Source organism: Elephas maximus, chromosome 21, assembly GCF_024166365.1.
Source record: "Elephas maximus indicus isolate mEleMax1 chromosome 21, mEleMax1 primary haplotype, whole genome shotgun sequence".
Taxonomy (NCBI): domain Eukaryota; kingdom Metazoa; phylum Chordata; class Mammalia; order Proboscidea; family Elephantidae; genus Elephas; species Elephas maximus.
Genome location: NC_064839.1, coordinates 30803858 through 30815073, shown reverse-complemented (window position 1 = coordinate 30815073; position 11216 = coordinate 30803858). Strand labels below are relative to the sequence as shown.

The 11216-nt window shown below is 37.5% G+C and overlaps 1 long non-coding RNA gene across 1 annotated transcript; it reads left to right on the top strand.

Moving 5' to 3' along the window:
• The first annotated feature begins 543 nt into the window (after positions 1 to 543).
• Positions 544 to 8411, top strand: LOC126065198 (uncharacterized). The gene is made up of 3 exons (XR_007514756.1): positions 544 to 581; positions 7749 to 7842; positions 8036 to 8411. It is a non-coding gene; the product is annotated as an uncharacterized LOC126065198 (long non-coding RNA).
• The last annotated feature ends 2805 nt before the right edge of the window (positions 8412 to 11216 follow it).

Sequence of the window (11216 nt, the reverse complement as noted above, 5' to 3'; positions counted from 1 at the left end):
ATTTCCATGGACCTCAATCTAAAGAAGTTACTTAAAGGTAAACCTTAGATACAAATCCATATCTGCCTAACTACAAAACCCACATCCATACCTTCCATGGCACACCAGTTTAAATTCAGTACACAAGTTCTGGTGATCCTCTTCCTGGCACTGGAAATAAATGCTGTCACATTAGAAAGTTTTGATGAAGAGATGGCATCTTGGAATTACTTTTTTCTTTTTCTTTAAAGCAGGCCTTGGGTCAGATTCTTATTCTTGCAAGTACAAGAAAAAAAAACTCTTCCCTTATGTAGAGAACCAAAGGCCTGCCTTTCAATAGGTAAAAGGGATATGCATGTATTTCTTCATTTCTTGCTACCTTAGGTCACCTCTGTGAAGGGGCACTCAGATGTGTGCAGCGAAGCTTAGCCACTCTGGACTGTGTACCGAAGCCAGAGACACAAGCTAAATGATCCTGTTGGCCCATTTAAGTAAGCATTGCGCCAGCAGCAAAGACACTTTGTTATTCTTGCTATAGGAACATTTGCTGAAAGTCAGTGTTGCTTTTGAGCTCTAAGAGTTTGGTAGCAAAATACAGACCTGTAAGTATGCAGATATAGCTATCTATCTATCTATATGCAGAGAGAGAGAGTTTTTTTGTGTGTGTGTTTATTTTTTGTGTGTTTTTTTTGTTATTGATTCAAAACTGAGGCGCTGCTCTTAACTTTCAGGTTGTGCTTTAAAAACAATTTCAGAGTGTGATTAAAATAGGTAATTTTAAGTATAGCAGATATTAAAAATATCTAGTAAGGAAGGTTTTTTGAGGTCAATATATATTTGAAGGAAACCCTGGTGGCGTAGCAGTTAAGTGCTACAACTGCTAACCAAAGGGTCGGCCGTTCGAATCCACCAGGTGCTCCTCGGAAACTCTATGGGGCAGTTCTACTCTGTCCTCTAGGGTTGAAATGAGTCGGAATTGACTTGACGGCACTGGGTTGGGTTTGGTTTTGGTATGTATTTGAATATAATAGATGGCATTATTTTATGGATTATTTATTGGATTTTTTGTAATATTTAATATGGAACTGTCAAAATTGACTGCTTCACATTAAATATTATTTAATATAGTATACTGGTCAAGTTCAGAAAATTCATTGTAGTATTCTTTTTTTTGGGAAAAAATTCTAGGCTATTTTTGAACTTTAAATGGTCATTGATTTTATTGGCAATCATCTACACATACCAAGAGAAGCATTGTCTCAATATTTATTTTGTCTTTAAGGCAATTCTCTTTTCTTTCTATTTTTTCATTGTGATTTAAATTCCATGGGCGGTATTACACAGGAAGTGTCTGTGGTCTTGGTGTTAGCTGTGATAATAGGGGTAGAAAGAAGCTATTTTTAGGAGAAAAACCACCCGCGTGTTCTTGTATTTAAATGGTTATAATTGAAAGACCTTGTAATATAGGAGCTACAGATGTTGTAATGATTAAACTACATGATTCTTTGAAAAGAAGATACAGGAAAAGAATGGGAATGTTAACGGGCAGATTTCAGCTCATAATGTTAAAAAACAACAACAAAACCTTTCAGTCAAGTGTGTGCGCATGGGGGCGGGGCACACCTGTCACACGGAAAGGACACATAGATACTGTAAGTTCGCTGAGAGAGTTTTATGCATGGAACAATCACCCACTGGATTAGGCTGTTATATACAGGCTTTTAAAGTCAATCCAGAAGCTGAACAAGGCGACAGTCACTGGCTTGTCCAGTTAAAAAACTTCTATTGCTGCCAGCTGCCATTGAGTCAACTCTGGCTCACGACACCTTCATGTATGTCGGAGTAGAACTGTGTTCCATAGGGCTCTCAATAGCCGATTTGTTGGAAGTAGATCATTGATTACCAGGCTTTTCTTCTGAGGTGCCTGTGGATGGACTCGAACTGCCAACCTTTCGTTAAGTAGCCAGGTGTGTTAACCATTTGCACCACTCAGGGTCTCCTTCAGAACCTCTAGCCTCATGAAATGGAGCGCTTACTGTGTAGAGGCAGGATATACTAGGATGAAGAGTTTCTCCATGAAGTCAATTCAACACCCATTTACTGAGCAACCATGATGTGCCTGACACTGAGGTTATAGTTAATCAGGAAACTCAGATAGGGGCCAGGAAGACATGGGTTTGAGCCCCCACCCCTTTATTTACCAATCATGTGAACTTGGCCACTTCTTTTCTGTCTCTCAAATCTTCAGGTTTACCAAAAGAGAGAATGCACAAGAATTCAGAGCCCTTTCTTCTGAGCAGATACATAGAACACTCAGTGCACCTAAATCTGCATTTCTGTTAGAAGAAGTTTCAGGCTGGAGACTTTCTTGCTGTAGGAACATTTGCCGGAAGCCAGAGCTACTTTTGAGCTCAAAGAGTTTGTGGAGAAATAGCACAATTTAGGCAGAAATATTGCATTCTCTGCATCCTTAGTCAGAAAACCTAAAATAATTACATATTAGCTAAAAGAAACCAAATCCATGTCCCAGGACCTGTGACATTGATTTTCCATGTGCCAACTAACTCATCATTCAGAAATGCAGTGTATCCTGAGGCTGCCACAGGCCAAGGAAAGGGATTTGATCTTACATTTTATCTTTTCAGAAAGATACATACTGAACTGATGTTTCACCACCATGTGGGAAAACAAACAAAAATGTCCCTGAAATAAGCATGGTTTTGGGAGAAATGGCATAAAATATTAACAGATTTCATCTAAGTTCTGTCCATTACTTTTCCTGGTATGATGTAAAATTCACTTGGCTTTTCCTTTATCTTAAAATGAGAGATATTCCACCTTTCACATTGGAATATTATACAGGTTGAATGGGATAATTTTGATCAAAGCTTTTCTATGAATTATAAATCATATACATTTCTTTAACAGAACAGTTAGCATAGTATGTGACACATGACAGGAACTCAAATATACATCAAATGAATGAATTTACTGAAGATTATAATCAAGTAGCCCATTCAATTCTTCCAACAAGCTATTTTATTCATATACATATATATATAAACCCCCCAAAACCCCTATATATATATATATATATGTATTTGGAATATACGCAGAAAAATATTTGATTTTCTGATGACATTCTTGTATCTCAGGACTTTCTTTGTCATTAGGCTGGAAATTCAACTTGGAAACACATTCAGAATGAAGATAACTTAGTAATTGTTAAGATTTTTTATTCAAGTTAATTTTTCAGATTAAAAAGGAAAAACAAAATCTCATAGAATAGAATAGTAGCATGGGAGGACCAATCAGCCTGCTACCTTCTTTACACAGATGGAAAAGCAAGGACCGAGAGACAATGGCTCACATAAAAAGAGAGAAGATGGTTTTAGTGGGCTAAAGAATGTATCAACTGCAAGGCAAAGGTCTCCATGGCTGCCATTTCCATCTGTGCATCTGGAAATAGAAGTGGAGACTCCTTGTGTAACCAAGAACACTGTACATTTCAGATTGTGGAGAACCCACTCTCTGTCTCACTTCAAGCATTATCTATTTATGTTCCTGAAAAGTTGCATCTGGTGTGGTGAGGAGGCCCAGAGAAGGTGCAAAGTTTGTTGGATACTAATTGTGTGTCAAGGATGCCTTTAAGTGTTTTGCAGGCATTACATCACTTAATTCCCCTAATAATCCAATGATATTAAAATATATAAGCATTAAAAAAAGTATTGCCATTTTACTAAATTAATAGTAAATATAAAAACCTGAAGATTTTTAAATAGCAAGGCCAAGATTATGTTCAGCAGTCTATGACACAGAATGAAATTCAAATGCAGATTTTCGTTGTTGTTATAACAGGTTGATGCTTATAATAGGACAAGTCATCGGGGGGAGGAGAGAGTTGAACACATAACTGAGTCTTGTTGCCAAGGAATCTCTGTTGACAAAACAAGTATCACTGAGTCCAGGGGTATAACAGCACTTGTCTGTGGCCGTAATTATTTTCATAGTCAACATAGCAAGGAGGGGACCTCAGATACTCCAGCAATTTAGAAAGGCTAAATCATGGGTTGAGCAGGAGGTTTTCAGAGCTAATTTTAAATGCCCAATACCGTAACGCATCCACACTGAGAAGCTGAAAATCCTTATTTGGAACGCTCTTCTAAAATTATAGAGAAAGCTGCCTTTGAGGGCTTCTGACATCAAAACTTCTATAAAGACCCAAAGCAGCCCTGGACCCAAAGTCAAAAAGGCTGAATGACTGGAAGAGGTGCAGATAGGGATCAAAGTGCCTCTTGAAAACTGACTCAGAAAGAGAAACATACACAATAGCCCAGACATTCGTGACATCTGCGCTATCAGTCACCTTACAGCAGCGGCTGTATTGCAGGTGAAACATGTAGAACCATCAGAGGAAATTGTTTTCTGTTCAGGTCCTACTTTGCTACCGGCAGTGCTAATTTCATGCAGAAACCCTGTGCTCTAACACCTTGACTACAACGAGCTTTTGGACACATCTCTCTCTCTCTCTCTTTTGTTTTTTGTATAAAAAAGTTTTTTGTATACTTCTCTAGAAATAAATGAGAGTTTTTTCACCAAAATATACACACGCGCATGTGTGCATATCACATTAAAACTAAAAAAAAAAACAGGGTGTTATTAGGGGTAACTTCCATATCAGGGTCTCCTTCAAAAACCTTACCCACCAGCAACTACGAGAAATATTTCTGTTGTGACTATTTATATTCTTAAACTTCTCCTTTTGCTGCCTAATACTCTTCTTTTCCCATATTATCCCTGCCTCACACCCTTTTAAATGGTCTCTTGTTTTGATCATTGTATACATAACAACTGGAGTCAATTCTCAGCCTTCTTGAATGCAGTTGAATTACGTTTATATTTCAATTATAGTGTTTGAGCTATTCTAAGAACATGAGCTATTGGCTGCCTCTATTAGCCACCATTACACTAGTATTCAGAGTTCTAGGATATAAAGTTTGTCCTTCTTCATCCTTTTGCAGTATAACATCAGTCACCCCAGCTGGCTTCTCTTTCCCTATTAGTGTGTTTTAACTCTCATTTCATTTTCTCTCGCTTTGAGCACTAGCACAGTATCATCCCTGAACTCTTTAGAGATAAGGCAAGAGCTTTTACATCCAGCATCATTTTTCAAAAGGCCTATTCTCCCCCAATTTTGAATGATTGATTATATGAATATTGTTCCTGTTTCTTTTTAAGCATGTTTCTCAACTATAATATCTTTGGGTTTCCTGTTTAACCATTTCACTCCCGTTTCAGCGTGCTAAAAAGGCACACAGCTGAAGAGGAAATAGTCTCTCAGTGGGCAGCATAAAATTAGAAAAGATTGGCAGATAGCACCCAATTTTAATAGCTTTCTAGAATGTGTTTCATGTGCTTACCGCACAATTGTGCATGCAAAATCTCAAAGCCCAGAGCACATATATCAGCAATAATTTCATGGAAGCAGGCTCTGCCTAATATGTGCAGAGTCTTATTTTACTTTATCAAACTGTCTTTGTGTAATTAGTCTGTCTGCAATGCCTGGCATATAAATTAAGCATCTAATTTATCTTGACTGGCCTCCAGATCACTTGATCAGTCCATTCTACCTCTGAGGCTCTTTAACGAATGCCAAGTGCAGAGAAGGAGCCTCTGGCAGCAGGGAGTGGGAAGAAGCAGAAACTCCCTCCGAGGTCAGAGGCAATTTCAAATTTACTCATCACTGACCCCCGGGTAGAGTATATGCCGTTACTTGCCGTGACAGTGATCTTCACTAGGGGCATAATTGATGTCCCTGGTGCCAGGTTACTTTGTATCATGGCTGGTAAATAATAAATAACTACAACTCAAGCTGTAAAGTCAGGTCCACTAAATGAAATCAAATTAAAAGTAAATTATACTTTCCTCTCAATTCAACACCATTTCTCATAAGCCACTTATCAATACAACCGCAATCTGTACAACTGTAAGAGACAAGCTACACAGCTATTCAATCCTGATAAAAACAAAATAACTCCTGTAGCCATAATCATTCCTCAAGAGCATTTAATTTGTTGGCTCTTGCATTATTGCTATCAAAACAGAATCTTGCAGCTTTATTGGAATACATATGTCTCTTTGATTTAAGAGTGCTTTATCTCTCTTTTTCTCAGATGAATTTGAAATGGTGCAGAGTTAAGTTTTTATGGAGTGATTTCTGGGGGGAAAGACTGACATAATTTTCAGCATGGGACATTGTGTTCTGCTGACAACTCAGAAACTTTGAAGAAAATGTTTAGCTCACTGGATAGTTTAGAGTACACTCTTGCTTCTGTAGTTGTGGATGCCCACCGAGTGCAGATGTGGGAGCTCTACTCCATACATGAAGAGGCACACCCAGTACAGATGTGTGATCTCTTTTGTGTCAATGTAAATGGATATCCCATAGGGGAGCAGGGGTCTCAATTCATGAACTAAGACTTTACAAACCAGTACCTTGTGACTTTCATTCTAAGGCTGAGGGGTCACTCTGCTTTCAGACAGGTGCTGTGATAGTCCACGGCTACCTTTTTTGTAGTAAACTTATCAGAAGCTCTTTGTTTTTGCCCCAGTTCTCCCTGAGGTTGTAGGACTCAAAAGACCTATCTAGGGTTCCATGTCTCTGCCAGATATGGGAGGCATAACCAGACAATAAATCTCAGCTTTGACATTTGCTTTATATTAACATAGCAATCCCATTTGTTTTTTTTTGAAGATGTAATTTTTATAAAGAACGACTAAGTTACACCAGCTATAAAATATACCCAATTACATGGCTACTTGGTTGATGTCTAGGACCATAAGACTGAGAAGATTTTTTAAATGGAAGTGTGCTTATATTTACGTTGCTTGTCCTTCAGGAGTGATAGGATGAAGAGGGAAAGGGAGACTCATTACTTAAAAGAGACTGAGCTTCTGTTAATAGTGTTGGGAAAATTTGGAAATGAATAATGGTGATGGTTGGACAACATGAGGAATGAAATTAATGTCATTGAATTGTACATGTTAAAAATATTGAAAGGGCAAATATTTTGTTACATATGCATTTCTACAATAAAAATATTTAAAAATAAAAAATAAAAAAGCTTCTCTTTCTACAGTAAGGATACATAGAAGTACACTATATGTAGGGGGTAGGAGATATAGGTGTTTGATGCTCTGTAGCTGTGAGCTAAGCCCCCACAATGTAAACACTGGTCATGTAAACACACAAAAAATGGTCAGTTCTTTTGTGAGGCAGAGGACCCAGCAAAGAATGACAACCATCAAACTTAATTTAGTATAAAAATGCCAAAGATGGTCTCATAGTATTTAGAGTCACAGAAGACAGAGATAGTAGATTTCTTTTAGACAATTAAGTCTAATGTCCAGCTATAAGAGCCGAGTCCCATAATGAATTTGAAATGGTGACCTCTCCAACATGACCTCCCCAAAGCCATGTACATTTATAGCAGAAAAAAGACTGAGCAATTTGCTCCTACATCAACTTTGGGGCTCTTTCATTTCTTCTTTCATTTATCTACTTGTTTATTTACTTGTGTGTCAGGCATTGTGTGAGGGCTTAGTATTCAAGGATGGAGAATGAACATGGGTGTGATCTCTGTTCTAAGGGTCTCTAGTGTAGGAAGGAATGGTAATCAGATAATCCCTTAAATAAAAGGGTAAATTATACAGAATGACAAGGAGGAAATGTATACAATGATAAGGCTAAGAAAGAATTTTTTTTTCAGGCATATGGAAGAAAAGGAAAGAGGGAGTGATACTGAAACGACGTGGTTTTAGGCATGGGCTTTCTTGTAAGCATCATTTAAGTTGGAATCAGGGGTAAGTCTTCTTTGGCTCTGTAAAGGTGACAATATTCTCAATTCTCCCATTTGCATATCTCCTTCACTACCACTTTGGATTAATATGATCTGTCTTCCCCACTCAGTTGTGAGTTCATTAATGGCAAATGATTGTGTCTTGATCACTATTTGATTTTTGCACAGTGCCTGAAACCTATTTTGTGTTCATGCAGGAAGAAAAGAGAAAACAAAGAATAAGATAGAAGAGAAAGTCCTTTGAAGCAGGCACTTCTAGAGCTACACAACGCATTCCCTTGGCTCACCTACTTTCAGCACAGCTGTGGTAGACATCTATGTGCAAACTTGTAGCATCCAACCTCAAGAGATCCTATGGTATCTTTAGGCTTTTCTGCCTTGAGTCTTTCTCCAGTGAGGGGTAAAACTCTGCTCACTGGTGATGGATACAGTATGACAGTGTGGGGGTTGGACAGTTCACTTAACAGATCTGTAAGCAACCCTTCACCAATAAACTATAGGAGCTGTTGGATAAATACCACACAGTCTAATTATTTGGAAGAACATTTTTGTGGAACATTCTACATGATTCCATCGAGGGTCACCAATAGGGTTGAGTCTGAATGGTTCGATAATATATCATTCATTGACTTTCTTTCTTCTCTTGGTCACGTTTTCCTGTTTCTTCACTTTATTCCCTGAGGTAGCATTCCAAATAAACTGTTTATCTCAAGTCTTTGTCTCAGGCTCTTGGTGGGGGAGTGAGTAAACTAAGATAATATTTTAAGTTGGAGGTGGCAGTAATTAATATTCTCTCCCTTTCCTCTCTTCCTACAGATATATATCTTCAATTTCATTTTTTAAAGTTTATATATGAGTATATGCACGTATGCACGTATATACACACGCACACACTTGAATTGTCTAACATAATCTGTGATACCTATCTTTTCCCAGTTTCAACGATATTTCTTGAGAGGGAGCACTGATGTAAAAGGACAAGTTAATCATACTTGTTAGTTCTCGGCGCACTACTGTCATTTGTCTGTGAAAGTCCCTCTCTCTTGTTTGATTGATCAAATTTCTTTTCTATCCATTCCCTGACCATATCCTCCTCGTCTTCTTATTGCTAATGAGTCTAACATTTTGGTGTATATCCTGTCTTGTTATCTATACATGCTAAACTTGCATGCATGTATTTTTAATTTACATAAATAATATGGTACTATAAATATAATTTTTTTGCATTTTCTTATTCGATACTATGGCTTTAAGGTCTATTCATGTGCTAGTGATATTTGCACATAGGCTACATTCTTTAACTTACCATCCCCAACTTTTTAAAACTATTTTCCATCATTTAAAAATATGGTTTCAGAGGAATTCCTGGTATAGAGTTTCCTTAAATAGATTATATGTATTAAAAGTGTTTTAAATACTTAAATTTGCAATTAGGAGTCAAATATTTATTTAATACCTCTTCCCAGTCTCAGATTAGTATTGAGTACTAAGGCAAGATTATTTGGCCCCAAATTTTAACAAAGAAAAATAAAATGATTTCTGCAAATGTTGCCCTTTTTTTTTCCTCAAAGAACATATCTAATAAATATTAAATATGACATGCTAATTCAAGTATAAAAAGTTATCCTAAAAGAAATATACATGGTAGTTGTACTTTTTTTTTAATTAGAATTATGTAATAAAATACAAAATTCTATATGGTAAAATTCATAGGCAATTGAAAAAGAATTGGGTGTTTGGACCATGCTTACTTTGGGCCTCACTGTGTTAGGAGCTTCAGTTGTGATGGAGTCTACCTCCTACACTATTCCAGTACCAAGTCAGGGATCAAGATGCACACTGTCAATTTTTCAAGGTCTTTGCAACATCCAAGCACAATACAGTAATATTAGCTATGCCTGTGTGTTACAGTTCACAGAAAGTCACTTCCTCCTGCAGTAGCAATAACATTGAGAAAGAAAAAAAAAAGTGCCACTTCAGTTGCAATTAAACCAGGTTTCCATGCATAGCTTAACATTAAGCAGAACCATGTGCGGAATTCTGCAGAGAGAGCAAAAAAGAAGTGACTGTGAAATATGCTGATTTGGCTACAAAGTAGTTGGGTCAATTTTCACATGCACAACAACTTCAGCTGGTTCAGAACTTAGACTTGTAACTCCTCCGCAACTTCTTATTATGTGGCTCATCTACCAGTGACCAAATGTCTCAGACTGTGGAATTTTGCTAAACTTTGGTTCACCGAGGCTCTTTAATCTTCCTGTAACTCAGATCCCTCATCTGAAAAAAATGCCTCATGTGATGATTGTCAGGATTAAATGAGAAGGAGCCTAGGACACACTTAGAAGAGAGCTCTGTATGTTGGAAATGTTATTCAAGGCAGCATTTGAAAATAAATAAGGGTCTATAGCCTACAAATACATTTAGAATAGGCTATATAGGAAAGTTGGCAAATGTCCTCAATGTCCAGCAAATGAAAATAATGTTTCCTCTATTGTTGTGGTTTGTGCTGTGGGGTTGATTCCGACTTACAGCAGCCCCATAAGACAGAACAGAACTGCTCCATAGGGTTTCCTAGGCTGTAATCTTTACAGAAACAGATCGCCAGGTCTTTTCTCCCGTGGAGCAGCTGGTAGATTCGAACCACCAACTTTTCAGTTAGCAGCTAAGTACTTAACCATTGCAACATGGGGTTTCTTTTTCCTCTTAAAATTGTCAATTCCCATAGGACGCTAAGTAGTTGTTTTTAGCCCTGATAACAAGAGACCTAGAATGAGTTTGAAGCTATCTGCCCATGGTAAACGTGCAAATATTTGTTTGTTCTAAATTAACAATGTTTATACACAACTTCCTCATTTTAGAAGCTGATACTGATATTATTTAATTTAGAATTCACCACTATTAGACTATCCCAGGATAGGTCTATATTTATGATGTTTTTGTAACATAAATCCAAAACCAAAAAAACTAAATCTGTTGCCATCAAGTCAATTCTGATTTATAGCACACTACAGGACAGGACAGAGTACACCTGCCCCATAGGGTTTCCAAGGAGCGGCTGGTAGATTCGAACTGCTGCTAGGGAAATCTGGTCATGTTAATAGGAAAGAGCTCCAAAGCCCTAAAAATACTCAGAAAAGTGAAATCACTTGTTCAAGTTCCAAAACAACTCGGGTTCATATCCTGGTATCTACTCTTTAGGGATAGGGCACCTTTTAACGGATGCTACTGAGTTGTTTAAGAGTTGTTCCGTGCACAGGTGAACTTAGAATCATTGGGCATTAAAACCACATCCTTAGTGTGAAAATCAGACTGAGATTTTGAATAATGGCATCACTCTAGTAATCATGAAGCAACATTCTCCTTGGAGTCCCTGAAATT